The sequence below is a fragment of the Phycodurus eques genome, chromosome 16, assembly GCF_024500275.1.
Source record: "Phycodurus eques isolate BA_2022a chromosome 16, UOR_Pequ_1.1, whole genome shotgun sequence".
In the NCBI taxonomy this organism is placed as follows: domain Eukaryota; kingdom Metazoa; phylum Chordata; class Actinopteri; order Syngnathiformes; family Syngnathidae; genus Phycodurus; species Phycodurus eques.
This window is the reverse complement of record NC_084540.1, coordinates 14,659,776-14,678,208: the sequence shown is the minus strand read 5'-3', so window position 1 is coordinate 14,678,208 and position 18,433 is coordinate 14,659,776.

Genomic DNA, 18,433 nt, shown 5'->3' with positions numbered 1-18,433 from the left:
TGGGCTGGAGAAGTGAGTGTTGATTGTGAAGCTTCACACTTCTGTCCTGCCATTCACCATTTACACAGGAGTCTTCCAGACTCTGTTACGTCTCTGATACTACCTCTGAAGTTGGAATAATGGCAAAGCACCTTGTTCCCCCCGTTCTGTGTCAATGAAGTTCATATAAGACGGTAGAAAGATCCCCCAAAAACATGACTCAATCAGAGCAATTGTGTTGACTCTGCGCCTGCTACCTGGCTTAAGAAGAAGAACATAAATAGTAATACAAAGTATTATAGCTCAAACCTTTTGAGATAAAAATGACACTGTTTATGACAGTTGACACTGTGTGTGATCGATGTTGTTGATATTGGTGCACACGACGTGCAGGCGAGTGTAAATGTGGCCGCTGGCTGATTTCACTGATTGTCTCTCCTCTTTGGGGTTGACTTTGCCGTATACACAAGGGCACACGGTTAAGTGGAAAAGCCTCTGTTGAGACAGCTGGGTCTCAAGTCCTTGTTGTTTCAACACATATCTTTTCTCGGTGCCCTTGCGTGTGCATGCATACGTGCACATGCGTTGAGAGGCAGACAGGCGGTGTGCCCGCCCACAAAACTATCAATAAACAAACACAGTTATGTCAGCGGCACTACCGGGCAAACATGGCATGTGCGTTAGCTTGATCCTCACTCGACCTCATAAAGCCCAGAATAGCACCAATATGCGCTGATATGACATCATTCACACCTCCAGGCTGGCAAGACCTTCACAGAGCAAACTGTTCAGTTGTGTACTTTAATAATATGATATACTAATATTGATAATACTATTTAAAGTGCAGTACGGGGGTGTCCCAAAAACATTACTCTCTTTTTGATTGCCCAATACTCAGTACAATATATTTTTTTTTACTTGACACAATACTAGCATCAGTCGATGAGTTAAAAGAAAAACATTTAAGACTGTCTAACAATTCTAAATGAAATGTCCCGCAATGTTGTCAAATCCATTGGTCTGCATTAGCAGCTGTGTTTGGAAAAAGTGGCAACCAGTTTGAACATTTGCAAAATGCAGGAAAGAGTGAACTAGATTAGGGAGAAGATTTTCTTTTATACCTTTCAATTATGTGTGTGTGTTATATATATACAGACACCTAAATCAAAATGAAATATGAGTAATAAATCGAAGATTGAGTAAAAATCTTTTGGGACACCCTGTTTAAGCCATGGTACGGCTTTCCATTGCATCACAGGAGAGGACTTAACCTGATTATGTCTAAGGTTCAAACATAATGTCAACAGTGTGCAGGGGTTAAAATATCATCTAAATTCTGCTTTGAGTGTAAATACACCGTGTTTTGTTTTCATAATTGCTGATCTGTCTCTTACACCCCTTAAAAACACTTTTGGCGGTTAGTGTGGAATTGCGTGAACTTAAAACAAAGTTACTTCACCTTGAAGTTAGCAGTAGGAAGACTTATTGCATATGCACTTCAATAAGGTGAAAAAGCAGTGCACCACTGCTGGATCTTTGAGGCCACACACCTTGGTGTCGTACCACACCCTGTAGCTGGCTTACTAGCAGACACTGTGTGTCTGGGTATGTGCGCGCTTGTCAGCGTATTCATTTCAGCTTGCGTGCGAGGGTGTAATTATTACTGAGACCGTGACATTCAACGACATTCAAACACTGACTCTCTGGCGCTCCGTGCTGGGTGTCTTTCGCTCCGTTCCACGCTGCAGTTGGCTGGCAATCAGTGGGACAGGCCACTTGGGTGACATTCATCTGTGGGAATTCCAGATGAAGGTTTTGCAAAGAGAAAGTCTCCCGGGACCACGAGCCCAACCCCGAGTTCTTGGTTCTGCTCTGTGTGTAACTTTATCCCCAGCCTGGTCTTTAGCCAGTACACCCTTACCGCCACCAGGCCTCTACTTAGTCCACAGCCACCCTGCTGCCATGAACCGCACATGCACAAATGGAGGCAGGACCATGCATGCACTTTTATTCCACTGCGCCATCCCTTTCCTGAGTCTGCTCACATTTTTGTGGGCCCTCCTCCTATTTTACTTTCCCAGCATTCATCTAAATGATTCCCCAATGGGATACCTGTCCCATTGTCGCTCAGTTAGGCTCCACATTGGAGTACTTCCAGAAGGGGAACCAAAAAATAAAAAGTACATTCCTTTCATGGACCTTTGGGATCCTACAGACTTACAGGGCCTTAGAACAATGAGAGGAATGTTTGAGTGACTCCAGCCTCGTGTCACCATTGCCGTAGCATCCGTCTCTGCGCCTCAGCGACTTTTAATGACCCCGATCACAGCCGCTGTGACAGATGCGTGGACAGGACGATGACACGCATCCACATGGAAGTTCGCCAAGGGTTGCGCAGGAAGCCGGACAAACAGGTTGAGGAGAGCCAATTATGTCATTCACAAGGGTGGAGTTCAAACTGGCAGACAGACATGGAACCATCCCATTCAAAGAAACTATTTATGTCTGACCTTTGTAATGGAGACGCTTCCACTCAGACAATACAAGAGATGGTGCACTTGAATGAACGTTCAAGTCCCCTATCAACAGGTTGCAGGCTTTGCAAAATGATGTGAGCCTCACTGGGGAGGACGCACAGTACAACACACAACAGGAAAGTGTACAGATTTGCCAGGTTATGAAACAATAAAACACCAAAGGTGGCCTCCTCAGGGGAATGGTGCACCTACCTGAAAGAGCATTGTTACTCCTTTCTTCCGTCTCCCGTTGACTCTCACCATGCTCTCCAGTGGTGTGGCTCAACTACATAGATGTCAGCCCCTCTCTCATGCTCTCGCTCTCTCGCCCTCTCCTTCCTGTGTAGTCTCTATCTTTCTCCTTGAGCAGTGCAGACACAAGTGTGTGAGAACGCGAGTGTGTCTGGGTGCCAGACGGGGTGAGAGTAAGTGAGTAGGCGGGTCTGAGCCCAGTCCAGGGGATTCCTTTATGACGATGTCAGAGGAGAAGGGCCCTCCCCTTCCGTGTGTCTCCTCTGTCTCGCTCCCAGCAAGCAGTACACCCCCCCCACCCTCTCACTCACTTTTCTCCCCCACAGGAAAGGGGGCAGGGAGCTAATTGGCCGCACAGCCGCTAATAAATGAGCAAAGGCAGTCGGAGTCAATAGCAGGCAGGAAATGTGCAGAAGTTCAACAGACAAACATGTTGAGACACTTTCTATTGGAGCCCCTTTTATGTACACTTATGTACTGTATACTTAAAACACATTCGTTGTTCAAAACATCTATTTTATTATCAATGTTGGATTTTTGTACAGCTTGGACTGATCCATTTGTTTGGTGCTTTACCAATTAACACCAGTTACAATTACTAGCAAAGCATAGAAACTTACACCAAAATATGAGTGGAAGACATGCTTTGATAAATCGACAGATGTCCTTAGACGTCAATAGAACATAACCATAAGGAAACTATTACACATTCTCTATTATAACCCCAATTCCAATGAAGTTGGAACGTTGTGTTAAACAAATAAAAACAGAATACAATGATTTGCAAATCATGTTCAACCTACTATATTTAATTTAATACACTACAAAGACAAGATATTTAATGTTCAAACTGATAAACTTTATTGTTTTTAGCAAATAATCATTAACTTAGAATTTTATGGCTGTAACACATTCCCAAAAAGCTGGGACAGGGTCATGTTTACCACTGTGTTACATCACCTTTTCTTTTAACAACATTCAATAAATGTTTGGGAACTGAGGACAAATTGTGTTAAGAGATGTTAATACTTACCATTTACATTTTGATTTGATTTCAATACATAAAATATAGCCAAGACCTAAAATAATGATTATTGCTCTCAATAATGCTCCAAGTTACCAGGACCCTTTAGAATAATGCAGTGCAAAAGATTGTTTCTTCCAAATATCTTTTCATCTGATCTTGTCTTTTACAACTTTCTTGTCTTATGAAAACAACAACAACAACAACAATGAAAATACGTAGTCAACAAATAAAAAATCAATTTAACTCAGTCTATTAAAAAATATGGTTGCGATTGTAATTTAGGGTATGCTTAATTTGGGGTTTTGTGACATTTGCTGAACCTCACCTGCTATGATTGGGAGCCCCCACCCCCAAACACACAAATACACACACTGAGGGCTAGCATCACAGTCTTCTGAGGGGCGCTATTAGAGGCTTTACAACTTCCCTTCAAGCTTTTGTGTGCGTATGTGTGTGTGAGAACAACAAAGTCCTACACAGACAATTACGCCCCTGTAGACGTCACGCATTCCACTTACACACACATGCACACACACAAGCTTGTCTCTTAGCAACACATACATCGAGGCCAAGTGAAATTACTGTGCCAGTAACGCACATGACCGCAAACACATTTATTTTTAAACGGGATGATGTTCGGTTTTTGTCCTCTCAGGTACTTTACAGTTGAAGTTTGTAGTTATTTTGCATTATTGTATTTACTCTAATGATCACTACATGTACAGAAACAGCCAGATAATTCAATATGTAGTAAGCATAATGGAATTGAAGAAAAGTTTCCATGTCTTTTTTTGTGGTCAAAACTGGGATGCACGCTGTGCACACTCCCTTCTAACATGGCCTTACGGACATGACACTTAAAATTTGTACTGTAATTAGTCAGAGGGCAGATTCGACCAAACAATGCTCGCCGAATGTAAACTTCACAGAAACATCCGAGGCCACTCCCAATTGAGTGTAATGATCTCACATGATCTTTTATGTTAATATATAAGAAGACACTATTTTATTTTATTTTTATTTTTTTGTGAGCAGAAAACACGTTTAGTAGTTGAATTTTATGCATGATTAATTTCTGAGAGGCCCATTGAGCTGGCTCAAATATTTGTATCAAAAGATGAATTTAGTTTGCATGTCCTCCCTCCTATTCAAAAGGGTGAAGCATTGACCGTTCACTTAAATCTAAAGCATTTGCATTAAAGCACGTCATGATGCTGGATGGTCTCTTTTTGTTTTTATGACAGTTGGTCTTGGTCAAGGGAATTCGAATTTAAGTGCCTTAATTTTTCCGTATGTATGCTTGGACACAAGTGTGTCAACCAACCACGTGAGATAATAAGCTGGCTGGTCATCTTGGTGTGTGAGTGAGTCATTGTGCGACTCTATTCTTGGCCGCAATGTCTGGGAGACAAAAAATATATATATTAATAACACTTCCGTTGTTATGTGCTGTCAGATCAAATTATGCATCAAACAGTCGCAAATGTTTTATTTTTTTTGAAGTTGAAAATAAATAAAAGAGGGGAATTCTCATATTCAAAATATCAAACTTTCCCTAATGTAATGGATAGATCACATGCAATAATGTGCTTCTGTCAAGCTGCATATGTCTTCCTCTGCCTCTTCCTGTGTCCTTGGGCCTGATCTTATAAAAAGGTAAGCCCTATATTCCATTTGAACTTTTCCCTGGAGTAACTAATGGAAATTTAAATAATCTGTTCTGGGGTCAAACTATCGCCATCACAAAATGTTTCTACAACCCCAATTCCAATGAAGTTGGGACGTTGTGTTAAACATCAATAAAAACTGAATACAATGATTTGCAAATCATGTTTGACCTATATTTAATTGAATACACTACAAAGACAATATATTTAATGTTCAAACTGATCAATTTGATTGTTTTTAGCAAATAATCATTAACTTAGAATTTTATGGCTGCAACACGTTCCAAAAAAGCTGGGACAGGGTCATGTTTACCACTGTGTTACATCACCTTTTCTTTTAACGACATTCAATAAACGTTTGGGAACTGAGGACACTAATTGTTGAAGCTTTGTAGGTGGAATTCTTTCCCATACTTGCTTGATGTACAGCTTCAGCTGTTCAACAGTCCGGGGTCTCAGTTGTCGTATTTTACGCTTCATAATGCGCCACACATTTTCAATGGGAGACAGGTCTGGACTGCAGGCAGGCCAGTCTAGTTCCCGCACTCTTTTACTACTAAGCCACGGTGTTGTAACACGTGAAGAATGTGGTGCACAAATTGCACGTAAAGAACTCCGTCCGGACAATAACAATACAGGATTAAACAATAAATAAAAATCATAAAAATGTTGAACTCAAAATTCTATTTAAACGTTTAGTTGATCTGGACTGCCCCCCATTCATTTAAATGAGGGTAACTTTTACTTCAGCATTTTTTGCCTATATATTGTTGGAAACACTTGCAATGCAGCACATTTAGACAATATTTAATTGTCAACACTTATACTGCAGTTCAGATTTAGAGTGGGGGTTATATTCTGTTGTTTGGGCACATGCATGTGTGTGTATATAGCAGAGGTGGAGGATTGGAGTCAGATTTCTTGACTTGAGTCACGTAATGTTTTCAATTTTAAGACTTGGGACTTGCTTGGCTTAAATTTACAAAAGACTCAACTTGGACGTGGTATTCCAGAGACGTGACTCAACTTAGACTAAGTAATTGACTGGACAAGTCTTGCCTGCTTACATTTGAAAATCTTCATTTCCAAGATGGTGTGGTGTTTGTTTGTTTTTTTAATAAAGGAAATCTACTTCTTGCATAGTGTGCCGTAACCTATCAACCCACAAGTATTCTATGATGCGGAGTGCAGGGGCCAAGTATCGCAAAGGAGAATATTACATTTGGATTTAAAGATTATGTTTTGCAAAGTGGCCAATGTGCAAATATATATTGTGACTGATTATGACTTGATTTATGACTTGCTTAACCAGACAAATGCCTCGACTCGACGAGCTTGTTTTTGCCAAAGTAACCTGGGACTTCTTTGAAACTTGAGGGTTAAGACTTATGACTTGCACATATATGATTTACTCCCTCCCACCTCTGGTATATATGTCACCAATTGGTGACGTCAGGCTTGCTTTTCCAAGTTATATCTGATCTGTACATTTTTGCTGCAATTGCATTGGCAGATGTCCGAGACATATCGGATTTTTATCTACATTTGGAAGAAGCCTGATTCTGATCCGAAGATATCCCATTCTATGCGTTTTCTTCTCTTTTTACGCCGCCATGACTCATATCCCAATTGTGCCGGTAGAAAGCAGAAAATCAGAACTGTCACTTGAACTGTGCAGTGTAAATCCAGCCTTACATCAGCACTATGTCATTTAGCAGATGCTAAAGTGAGGCTTACGGTGGGAATTGGTGAGGTGTACGCCACTCCCAGCCATCAGTTCAGCAGCCATCTTGGCACTTCTTTCAGGCTGATGAAATAGTTTGAAATACCGTACATTAAGACTATTTCAGAGCAAAAAAAAAGGGCTTTAAAAAAGAAAGAAGTAATGAAATGAGAACTGTACTACTTAAGCAAAATTATTTGCCAACAGAACAGAAAAATTTTACTTGGCAAAAGTTTTTAAAACAAGTAAGCATACAATGATATAAAAAGTCTGCACACCTCTGCTCAAATGCTAGGTTTTTGTTATATAAATAATTAGCCCAAGATGAATAAATTAAAAAAAAATTCCACCGTCAATGTGACCTATAACCTGTACAACCCAACCGAAAGAAATTTGTCTTAAAAGGGGAAATAAAAATGAACAACTGAGATAATGTAGTTTCACAAGTATGCACATGTGACTTTGTTAATTAAACAGTCACATTCAAACTCAGGTTAAATGTCTTTTCAAAAAAGCTTTTCAACAGTTTTTGCAGTCCTATCAATACGCATTTTACTATTTACAATTGTACAGTGGTACCACGATTTATAAGTGCCCCAATTTACGTGTTTGTCAAATTATAAGCACCTGCTTGGATGATTTTTTTTTTCATTTTATTTTTTGCGACTTTCGGCTTGTCAGATCGTATTGTAATTACGCTTTTTAAAACTTGCATTTCTTTACATTTTATTATGTTTTTATAGAATATAGTGCTATTTCTATTATTTTTGGGGAGGGCTGGAACAGATTAGTAGCATTTCAATTCATTTCAATGAGGAATATTGATTTGATAAACTAGTAAATTGAGTTACGAGCTTGGTCATTGCACTAAGTAAACTTGTAAGTCGCTGCAGTTGGTCTTTAGCTTAGCTCAAATGCTGTCAGCTACGTGAGCATCATAGGTCCTCATTAGCATCGTATTTTCCCCCTGCCAACAACCTGTCGGTTAGTAGGTGGCCTCCCTCCTCCAACTGTCATCTCCCTTCTCACCCTTGGCCGCTCCACCCTGAGCATCCCTATTCACTCCTGGAACACTTGAGCTCACTCCTTTTTATACGCCTCACTCACGCTGGAGCACAAAGCCAGCGAGCGGTGGGTCATAAAGTGCACGAAAAAGATCTTGCACGCATTGGACGGAGGCCGCGCCAGCCGTCTCCAAGGCTCCGACTGGATTCACTTGACTTTGATTGCTCTGTCCTTATTCTCTCTCTTTCTCTCGCTCACTGGTATTTATGTGTTGGTAGTTACCGTGGAGACAAGACACAGAAACACTGTGGCGGTAGACAGGAAGTGCTGTGGAACCACAATGGCGTCACTGCGGCTCTGCACTCGCTTGCCTCGCTCTCTCCCGTCTGCTTGAGCCAGCGCGCATGCTATTATCCTTAGCAAGGGAGACCACACGGCTCTGCTGCCGCCTCAATCACACTGTTGCTTTTTCAGCTGCGGGCCTCCTCTCCTCTCCCTCGTCAGCCATGTTTGCCGCGTTTTGGAAAAATCCCGTGTCTGATTTGCGGTGTCTGCAGTGCCCTACTTTCGCTGATTTGCCGGGAAGCGGTCCGTGGCTCTTCATTTTTTTGCGTGTTAGTCATATTAACGTTTAAAGCATGAGGCTGTGTAGCCCAGCGGCTTCCAAACTGGATTTGTTTTTCGCGGTCCGCAAAATAATTTGGCATAAATTACAGTGGTACCTTGACTTTCGAGTGCCCAACTTGCGAGTTTTTCGATATCTGAGCTGTTGCTTGGTAGATTTGTTTTGCTTGGTGAGCCAAAATTAGTTTTTTGAATAAAAGATGAAATACTACGAGAATAGTCATTTTTGAAATTCCCTTGTTAAAATTTGACTTTCTTCCCTTGTTAAACTTTGACTTTAGTATCATAATATTACAACTTTGTCTTGCAAAAATGTGACTTAATTCTCGGAAGATTACGACTTTTTAAACAAAATACGTCTTTTGTTCTTGTAAAAATTCTGACCTATTTTACGACTTTATTCTTGTACATTTTAACTGTTTTTCTCTCAGAAATTTAGGTTTGTTATCATGACATTAGACTTTTGAATTCGTGTGGCATTTTGGGGTACACCTTGTAGTTATGTTAAATTGGCATTAAGATTATGAAGGTATCCTTGGAATTATGCCTCCGCTGGATGTTAAAGGTTTGAGAACCTCTGCTATAGCATAAATGGAGTCAACAGGTGACCCAGTGAGAAGGCATGCGTATGGTCCTATTGCAGAATCTTACATCAGAACCGCATTAGCGTCCACCGTATGCACCTCCTGTTCTGCCTTTTTTTTTTGTACACATCTCAACTCTAAATATACTCCCCTGGAAAAACCCCTTGAATAGATATTGCCCTCTCCCACTCCACATGCTAAAAATAGGGGGCACCTTTGCAAACCCCACCCTGCCAACTTGCATACTCTATTCTCACTCCCTTGTTGGCTCGCCTGCGGCTTTTCTGGCTTGTTCACTCTTGGCACTCAACATGAGTCCACAAGCTTTGTGTGACGCTGCCCTTTTGTTGCCTTCCACTCCCCAAACCTGTGCTTCACTGACGTTTTCAACTCAACAACCTGTAAACTGACACTAGCCAGACAAAAGGCTTCCTTAAACCAGCTGCACACTCTAAACGCAACTGAACTATTCAGTCGCTTCACACAGTCTGCGTGGTTCTGCAACTAGTTTTCATTATTTGCCGACTGTCTACAACTACTTTGGCAACGATTCTACATGTTGACTCGCAAGTGAATGGCATTGTGTAGTGTGCAGCTTTCTACGAGTGGATACATCCTGGAGAAATCTGCAATGGATGCGTAGTGACCATCTTGAAACCTGGTGAAAAGAATGAAACATTTCTTCATGAAAACGTGGGCCATTAGCCATAGTCTCTCCTTTCTTCTTGCTAGGGAAGGACGAGTATTGATACCAGGTATCGGGCAAATAAGGTGCTCATGAAGGCTGCTGATAGCAGCCACTGATGTAACAAATCTGGCATTAATTAAGTTAAGCCTGTCATGATCATTTTTTAAGACGATATATTTTCCCAAAAATATCACGATAAATTATATCTTAGTTGCTTTTATGTCTTTGAAAACCCTCGAGCTGCAAGACTGTGTCCACTGAAGTGTCCCTTCACCTGTCAATCAATTATACGTTGACGCTAGCTGTAGTCAACTACTGGTTGAATAGCGTGTGGCACTGAGGTTATGCTTAATAAACAGTTAACGTTCCCATTTTTGCCATGTTTGTGTTAATTGCGGACTGACACACACAACTCGGAGGGAGGCGTTGATGTTTTAAACCACTTCACCGCGGTGGTGCAAGCTGTTTAGCCCCTTAGCTAGCTAGCTCTTTAGCTCGTGGGCTAATGAACGTAATAAACAGTTAGCGTTCCCCTGTGTGTTTATTGGGGACTCACTCAACAAATCTGAGCGAAGCGCTGACATTTTAAACAGCGTTGCCGGGGTGGAGCGATCTGTTTCGCTCCTTATAGCGTTAGCTCGTGGGCTAGCTCATTACCTCACGGGCTGGCTTGTTATCTTGCGGGCTAGCGAACATAATAAATGGTTAACTCTCCCCTAAGTGTCTCATTTGTGTGAATCTACATGCTGCACGTGAAGCAAGGCTGTGGAGTATTGGATGGCGGCAACACCGGCAAGAGTGTACTGGTCCGCCGGCGTTCCATTAACCCACTAGCGGCTAATGACTCAGCTGTCCACTGTGTGGTCTGCGCGCCGGCTCACCACGACAATGACAATTCATCGAGTCTGGAAAACCTATTGTCTGTTGTTTATCGAATGATAAGTCGATAGAGCAAATATTCTGACAGGCCTAGAGTAAGTCCTCCTTTCAATGTAAACTCAATCTGTTGAAGGGGTAAAAGTTAAATTGTTTAAAAAAAAGGTACATGTACTGTTTTCAATAACATTGGGCTTTTGCAGTGTCTGGTCCCTCACTCGAAAACCTAAGTTTGTTTTTAAGTTGTTGGTTTTTTTAACACTTGAATATCACCTAAATAATTGCCTTTATAATTAATGTAGGATTTTTGGTTGTGACATTTTGACCATGGAACAGATTACAGTAATATTACGCTAGATGGCGGCAGCGTATGGGAAGGACCTCACAACATTCGGCCAGTATTCCACGTCTCACTCACAATTTGAGAGTAAATTTGTTACAAGATCATTCATCGAACGAGTTGACCTCATAAGTCAAGGTACCACTTTAGATTTACTTCTATTATTTTCAACGAAAAAATGTGCTTCGATATCCAAACAAATCACCCAGTGCACAACGCAAACAGTAAAAGTGTACTACTGAAATAATGTAAAAATTATGTATGCACTACAGGTCGGATTAAAATATTGCGAGAGCAAGGTCTGGTATCATTATCTCTTTACAATACCGTGTCAACAGCATCAAATATGCTTTTCAATTAAAACCAAGTATGTGCACTGAATGAAAATGTCAGCTTACTATTTTTATGTAACTCTCTATAGTGCCTGTGTACTTTTGATGGTCCATAGTTGATAGTCCATAGTAATTACTGTGTTTTTGGCAGACTGCAAGTTTTTCTTTTTTTCTGTTTTGTCTTGTATTGGCTCAGGTTCTGGATTATTAGTAGACTTTCTTTGTTTGTGAGGGTCCAATGTTATTAGTTTTCATTGTTATGGGGAACCCCACGGAACCGAGAGACCCCTGGGGGATCATCATCTGCTCCCACTTACTCAATTCTTTACACTTCTTCTCATCCCAGAGGGTTGCAGAAGCCATTCGCACTTCCAACTTGCCATCCGTCGGTCCGTCCATTTCTCCATCAGTCCACCCATCCGTTCTTCCAACCTCCCGTCTGCCTGTCTGTCCATCCATTCATCAAATTACCCAACCACCCGTGTGGCCAGCTGGCCAGTTGAGGAGCGCTGCAGCCATCGGGGATCTGTCGGGTGCTGAAACACGGAGAACAGATGAGTTCCCAGGATACACAAACCCAGATGAAACCCAAGTGGATTGTGTTGCGGTAAGCTCATCGTCAGAGCAAGAAATGAATCAAGCGGAGGGAAGGATTAGGAACAAATTAAAGAACGTTCACAGAGACTTTGGTCTACCAGTGGGAGTATAAAACATGTTTTCAAGGGCGATAACGCAGACGCTTGCTGCAGCAGGGATTGGTTATGAAAGATACCGGTAGCTATGTTGTTACAAGACAAGTAAAGAATGATTAATGAGCCACAATGAAAAGAAGATGCTTCGACTGTTTTTTTTGTTTTTTTCCCCCCAAGTGAGGAAGCGGGGTACATACAGACCGATTTTTAACATCTAATGAAGATTTAAAATGTCAGAGGCGTCACACATGACGGAGAAAAATCAGCGTGCGTGTGCTTACTGCATCGAGATGACCAACACAGCACACCACACAAACAACGACATCCGTGAGAGTCCTCCCCCAAACCAGATGTCTGTCATAGTACCAAGACTGATCTGTGAGAGGCAGCACAGTGCCACAGGCCATCCAGACTCTCGCGAAATACAAAGAAGAGAAGTTAAAAAAGTACAAAAATAGAGGAAGCTAGGCTGACTGCTGGCTTATGTGGTAACTAGAGGGTGGTCCTAAAGTCTGTTTTGACAACTTTTTATTCAACTGGAAAAGTAAGAAATAACATGTTCAATCTTATTACCAACATTTGTGATTCAAAGGTTGATACACTTTGCAGGATTTGCAAACTTGATGCAATAACGCCACATTGTCATGTGTCCAGACCTTAGGGACATCCTATACATTCTGGTTGTAAACATTTCTCTTTGTCATTTCTATTATGGTGAGTGACTTAGGAGACATTATACAAACTAGTTTCTACCTTATTCGTGTCCTCCAAGAGCAAAACCTTCAGGTCACTTCCTAATTTGCTATTTTCCCCCATTCATGTCAGTTGCAAAAATATTCAGTATCTGCTTAAAGCCTCCAGTGGCTGGAATAGATCTTGCGGGTCGTCGCAGGACTTTTCCACACCATGGCAACGATGCGCTCTAAAGTGGCCATGCCAGTATGAAACCCTTGTCCACACGCTGACTGTCAGGTCGGGATTTTCAAAATTATTTTTTTTACATCATTCATTGCCAGCCTTCTCAGTTAACATGGATATTTGACTTCTAAAGCCGTTAATGGCAGTGAATGTGTTAAAACGGTTTTCGCTCCGTGACATCTGCGCACTCATGGCCGAGAACAAGGTGCTCTAAATCGGCCATGCCAGTGGTCCACACACTGGCTGTCACGTGTAGCTTTTTCAAAAATGTATCCCCCTCGCTCTTCTGCCTCTTTCTCCATGACGTGCGTGCACTCATGGCTGGCAACGAAGCGCTCTGAAGCAGCCAATGCAGGGACTATCCAAACCAAAGATGGTGTAGGCATACTTAACTAGTTAACTGCACATCACAAATCCGCTGGATAACCACTGATGCGAACAAAGGCGCTTTGTGAGGTGGGGCAGGGGTGATTCATGTCGAACTCCAAAGTGCATCACGAGTCATGCCCAAAATAAAATCTGAAAAACTGAAATTTTAACACTAGCGCCACAATTTGGTACTAGATACAAGTAGTTGTCAGTCTTTTCAGCAATTATCTTGAAACGTTTTTAGAAAAAAAAAAATCTATGAATTCACTTTACACGGTCATTGAAATGCGTAATTATTGCTTTATTGTGACATGAAGGCCCGATAATTGGGCCTTTGCTGATTTTGATCGGAAGAGAGGAATAATGCTCAAATTAGCCCTGTTTGTCGGCATGGGTTTACCCTGCTTTTACACTGGCGTACGGTACATGGAGTTATTCTTGAGTGTGTTTTTGGTGGTCAGCAAGAGCGGAAGGCTATCTGCGGCCACATGGTGTTTCTGTTCCTCCGCTGACATCATCCGGAGTGACACGCGGCCGAGTGACTTCCTCCACGCCATTAATCACACTCCCCAATCCCAACGCACTTTACAGCTCTGCATCACATTCTGTCCCCGCTCGTCAGCTTCCTGGCTCCGACATGAGTCGTTGACGCCGTTTCCCAGCCGCTTGTCCACTTAAACGGCGACCCCTGACGCTCCTCATTCGCACACCCTTAAAGTAACAGCCGTGAAATTCACCCACAGCCACCTCCTCGCCCACCCACCACCCTGCCTGCTCCTCACCTGCTGCCTGAGGGAGGATAAGGTGAGAGTTGAAACAAGGTGTGGCTTTGACTTGAACAGTCACAGTAAAACCTGCAGCCGTTAGAGGACAGGTGATATTTTAAATCTGCTTAGATAAGAGCACTAGATGGATAATCAACTCTGGGCTCTGTTTGGCTCATTTGAGTTCCATTTTTTTTAAAAGTAAACTGGTACAACAGGATCTCCACTGGTCTCGCCCTGTGAACCACATTGCCTTGCGGTCATTAGGTCTTGACACACTTGAATAAAGGTCAAGAAAACAAAAAATAAAATAGATTCCATTGTTTTCACCCATAAGCAAATATGTTCAAAGCACATTCTCAAGAAACTGAAGATGTGTTCAGTTGACGATGACGTGGTTGTCTCAGTTCTCGCGTAACCGTGTGCTAACATTGCCAACATCAACAACAATTGTGGATCACGGTGGTGGCATATGTTTTCCTTGGCGGTGATCTGGGCTTTCGTTTTGAAGCGGACTTTGTACCTCGTCATCGGTCATCGCAAGGATCTCCTTTCTTGGTTGCTTCCTTTTCCCATCCATTGTTGTGAATATATGGCAACGTTACCGCGCCACCTCAGGGCTGGCATATAAACTCCAGCCATTCAGTGTCTTCGTTGGAAACCCACATTTTTCGAAATGATTCGAAAAATGTGGATGATTTTCGAAATGATTCAGTGATAATGGGAAACTTAAGAGAGAAATTGCCACCATTTCCATGTGGACATGCCCTAGTCGAGTGGTTAGCGTGTTTGACTCACTGTCAAGATGTCCTGCGTCCGAATCTCGCCTCAGTCTCTCCTGTGGGCAGTCTTTCTCTGGGTACTCTGGTTCCCTCCTCCATTTCAAAAACATGCATGCTGTCCACAGGTGTGAATGTGAGCGTGAATGATTGCTTGTCTATATGTGCCCTGCAATTGGCTGGCGACCAATCCAGGGTATTCTCTGCTTATCAGCCAGTCAGCTGGGATAGGCCCCAGCTCAATTGTGACCCTAATGAGTACAAGCAGTATAGAAAATGGATGGATGCAGAATTTTTGAAACGACTCTGGCTATAGGACTGGTCTACCTAATGTTGTGGCCAAGAAGTACATGGCCAAGCCTACAAAATCATCTTGGTGCTATAAAAATGACGGTTACATAAATCTAAAGGCTCCACAAAAATCTTCCCATGCGCCAACAAGGATCACGACTAATCATAATAATAACCCAATTACTCATTTATTTTACCATGTAAAAGCATGACCTGCACTTTAGTCAGCTTACTGTAAAAACAATTTTAAGCCTTTGCCTGTTGTCCATTTCCAAAATCAAATAGGCGCATTTGTTTGCTGAGCAAAACCAGGTGCTTGCAGACTGTGTGGGCGTCACACAATAAATGGTTGCTTTAGTGAGTTGAGCCAAGGTGTGCTCGAAGCGGGCGGAAGCGCGCGTGCATATGTGTGTGTGTGTGTGCATGTGTGTCCATGGGATGGGCACATGGGCCAACTCACGTGCCCTCAGCCTCTGTCCTTTTTACCCAAAATACACTCATTGGAACTTAAAATTTCTTTCATGTTTTTTTTTTTTTTTTTTTTTCCCCCCCCCTCTTTCTTCTTCTGACAAATTACCTTAACCGGTTCCTTCTGCCCTCACGTTCGCCCCTTCCGTGCACATTGTTGCAACTGTCCTTATTTGGCTTCCCTTTGACTAAGTGGGAGTATGAATGTGGCTGAGTGTGTGTGTTTCCTCCTGACTGTGACTCACTGCTTGCCTGACTCACGGGCGCTAACAAAAACATACAGTTGCCATGGGGACGCTCGCTCTCGGTTTCCCTCCCCTCCCCTCCGGCCTCCTTTTTGCGGGCACCGCTGCATCCTGGGCAGCCGTGGCACTGTTCAATGGGTGGCGCCCCTGTGTTGGGTGGGACTATGTGGCCTACACATACTGAGAAGCAGTGGTGGTAAGAAACCAAGTACAAATACCTTGTCACTGTACTTTTGTAGACATTTTTAAAGGGAGCTGTGCTTTTAATTAAAAAACAATTTTTTTTTACTTTTACTCCCTATATTTGAAAGCATCTAGCTGTACTTTATACTCCTTACTTTATCAAAAAAAGTTTTTTTTTTCAGCCTCCAAAAATGACATTGTTAGATGTCAGCAACAAGAATGATTCGTGGAAAATGAAAACACAAAAGTTCGGTGTATTTTTTCCATTGCTATTGTTAGCTAATTTAGCATTTTTTTAAATTAGTAAAGTCAGGGCGTTAGCAAAGTTATGGGAACACATTGTTTTGATAGTCAAGGTAAGGCTAAAAAAATGTGACGTTAGTGATTTTATTATTTTTTTCTTCTCAATACGAGCACTATGTATGTGAACTAATCAAAGACGCACACTATTTTGTGTGCATATAAATTTTAGTTATCAAAACTGATATTTTATATAACTAAACAAATATTTTAATTAAGGATTTGAATCTGTACCTGTCCCCCCCCCCCCCCCACACAAGTAGCTGTAATTTTACATAAGTAGACTACAGAATAGTACTAATGGTATAGTACTAACCCACCTCTGCTGAGAAGAGTGAGAGCTAAAAAGAAGAAACATGCATAAAAACTGGTTTTGAAGGAGACAATCATCTCTCATCAGTACCGAGTTGAAATGTCTGCCAGGCTGACGCAGGCTAAGCACAAGAGCGAGCGACCACCTGGGGTTCTTTTCTGTGCCCTCCGTCTCTACGCCTTTAGTGCTCGAAAATTGACGCCCGCTTTAAAAGGAGACCTGTGGTGTCACAGTTTGACCTTGTCATCACCTCTGGGGAGCACGATCATGTGCACCACAACAGTTTGACAAAGGTTATATATGGCTTCCACACAACAGTATTGTGGGAGAGGTTAAGCCTACTTCCTGGAAGCTAAATGCAGAGGATGCGCCACCTAGTGGAGTAATTGTGTTTTGTGTGGGGTATTTTACAAAAAAAAAAAGAGTTCGACATGAATCACCCCTGCCCCACCTCACAAAGAAAGTAAATAGACTGAAATTATCATCTTGTCATAATTTACACTCAAACGTGCTTGCTTAAGAGTAAAATCTGGGACCGTTAAATTGAAAACAATACTGCTATTCTGGTGTATGAATGACAACAGGTGGCTGAACATCACGGGTTAAGTGTACCTTCTGAGCATTTAATTTTTGTCTGTCACTGTACGTCTCTGGCATAAATCATCAACGATACATTATAATAAATAAATAATTTTCGGGCCAGTGTAGTGAAATTTCCAGCTGACTTTTGGACTTTTAGATTTACTGTAATATATACATTTGCATTTCATTTTTAAATGATTGATCGGAATTATCTGTTGACAAGCCACACAAGTCCTAAAAATTATCTTTGAAAAAAATAATCATCTTTTGTAATAGTCCTAAAGATGGGGAAGGGCGATTTCTGTAAAAAAATAAAATAAAATCCAATTTGAACGAACTTTAATGTGCATGTAGGCCCTGAAGCTGGAAAGTCAAACAAAGTTTTGTCTAGATCAGATCCAGATTGCGCATTTGGCTGGAAAATCCCATTTAACATTTGTAGATTTTTATTTGTCTGTCACATTGCATCAGATTAGGCGTTAATTTGTAGTTTTTATGTCGGAGCACAATAAGTAATATGAGGTTAAGTTTAATCTAGACCCCGAATGGATTTCCCAGTTGGTGTTAGTTTTACTTTTGGTATTTACAGCACATTTGTCTGAGATATTAAGTGCAGTATTTATAAAGTGTATTTGGATTTTTCTCCCTAAATCTGTAAGAACAATTACAACTCGGGCTGTAAAACAAAAGAGATCCACACACACTTTGTAGGGCAAGGCAGACAATAGACGTACACATGCATTGAGATACTTCTTTGACCTTTCTGCAGCCTAAGCAGCTGTCTGGTGGAGAATTCTGAGAACAGGATGAAACCGTATGCCGGCGTAATCCTCATCTGGAGTGAAAAAGAGCTGAGGAGGACAAAAACATTCAAGTCAAAAATACTTTGACAATGCAACATAAGAAAACACTGTAA